This window comes from Colobus angolensis, unplaced genomic scaffold (genome assembly GCF_000951035.1).
Source record: "Colobus angolensis palliatus isolate OR3802 unplaced genomic scaffold, Cang.pa_1.0 Scaffold113, whole genome shotgun sequence".
NCBI classification, from domain to species: domain Eukaryota; kingdom Metazoa; phylum Chordata; class Mammalia; order Primates; family Cercopithecidae; genus Colobus; species Colobus angolensis.
In genome coordinates, this window is record NW_012112364.1 from 4,857,611 (window position 1) to 4,859,822 (window position 2,212).

Consider the following 2,212-nt stretch of genomic DNA (forward strand, 5'->3'; position numbering starts at 1 on the left):
ATCACTTTAGTTACAGGTTTTTATCATGGTACTAAAAATTAGTTGACAGATACAGTTTATGTAGGTGCATCTATCTATACAGGCGACACACGCAAAGTGACACACAATACAGTTGGCCACTGTGTCTGGTTCTCTGACTTAGTCACATTGCTAATGAGACACAGAGGCAGCTGCACTTTCAGTGGCAGCTATTGATCTTGTATATTTTATTGTCATCAACTACCTAAGTTGAGCCTTCAGCCTCACAAATGCATCCCATTAAATCATCAGGTTTTGGACCTTGAGGGAATCTTAGTAATAATTGATCATTTTATAAATGGGAAATGGAGGTTTAGACCATAGCCCATGGTCAGAGTAAGGTCAGAATTCACGAATGTCTGGGTTATGGCGTGGGAAGGAAGTGGCCTTCGTGGACTGCCATTTGCTAAACTGCTCAGAGGCTGGGTCCTAATTATGTTGTTTTGTCTGAATATGGACTATAGGCTATTGTTTAAAAGATTCAGGCTGATACAGACATATTCAAATTCAGCTGCATATTTATTTTCTAATTGACAGTTGAAGAGGGTATATCTTTATGGTGTACAACATGATTTTATTTTGGGGGGGGTGTACACAGTCTCTCTCACCCAGGCTGGAGTGCAGTGGTGTGATCTTGGCTCACTGCATCCTTGACCTCCAGGTCTTAAGCAATCGTCCTACCTCAGCCTCCCAAGTAGCTGGGGCTATAGGTGCATACCACCATGCCTGGCTATTTTTTATATTTTTTGTAGAGACAAGGTCTTGCCATGTTGCCCAGGCTGGTCCTGAACTCTTGGACTTAAGGAATCTGCCCGCCTCAGCCTCTCAGAAGTGCTTGGATTACAGGCGTGAGCCATGGGGCTTGGTCCAACATGACATTTTGATATGTGTATACCTTGTGAAATGGCTGTCAAGCTAATGAACATATGCATTACCTTGCATACTTTTTTTGTGGTGAAAACATTTAAAATCTTCTCTTAGCGATTTTCCAGAATACAATAAATTGTTATTCACCGTGGTCACTATAATGAACATTAGACTTCAAACTTACGCCTCCTTCTCACTGAAATTTTATACCCTTAGACGATCATTTCCGGAATCCACTGCCACCCCGTCCCTGGTAACCACCATTCCACTCTCCACTTCTGAGTTTGACTGTTTTAGATTCCACATATAATACTTCACATATCTGTCTTTCTCTTCCTGGCTTATTTCACTTAACACAGCCTTGACCTCCAGGTCTTAAGCAATCGTCCTACCTCAGCCTCCCAAGTAGCTGGGGCTATAGGTGCATACCACCATGCCTGGCTATTTTTTATATTTTTTGTAGAGACAAGGTCTTGCCATGTTGCCCAGGCTGGTCCTGAACTCTTGGACTTAAGGAATCTGCCCACCTCAGCCTCTCAGAAGTGCTTGGATTACAGGCGTGAGCCATGGGGCTTGGTCCAACATGACATTTTGATACGTGTATACCTTGTGAAATGGCTGTCAAGCTAATGAACATATGCATTACCTTGCATACTTTTTTGTGGTGAAAACATTTAAAATCTTCTCTTAGCGATTTTCCAGAATACAATAAATTGTTATTCACCGTGGTCACTATAATGAACATTAGACTTCAAACTTACGCCTCCTTCTCACTGAAATTTTATACCCTTAGACGATCATTTCCGGAATCCACTGCCACCCCGTCCCTGGTAACCACCATTCCACTCTCCACTTCTGAGTTTGACTGTTTTAGATTCCACATATAATACTTCACATATCTGTCTTTCTCTTCCTGGCTTATTTCACTTAACACAGTGTCCTCCAGGTTCATCCATGTTGTTGCAAATCATCTGCATATCTCTGAGTTGTTCTTACCTTTATTCCCCACTCCAAACACTATACACAGAAATGAATTGAAATGAAGCACATGAAACATTTGATTGCTATAGACAGTCCAAGAATATCATCTATAATAATTCCTGGATCCATGGCTGGATTTTCCCAGATGGCATTTGGATGCTTGCTTGGTGGCCTGAAGATAAACTGGAAAGTAGTACAGCAACTGCCATGAAGTGCCAAATAATCTCATACCTAATACCACCTCTGAAGCTGCACATGACTGTGAGCAAAGACCAAGAACCATGCCCATGAGTCATTATCCTGGCCTCCCATCATTCCTTATCTTGCTGACTCTTAGGAGCCACTT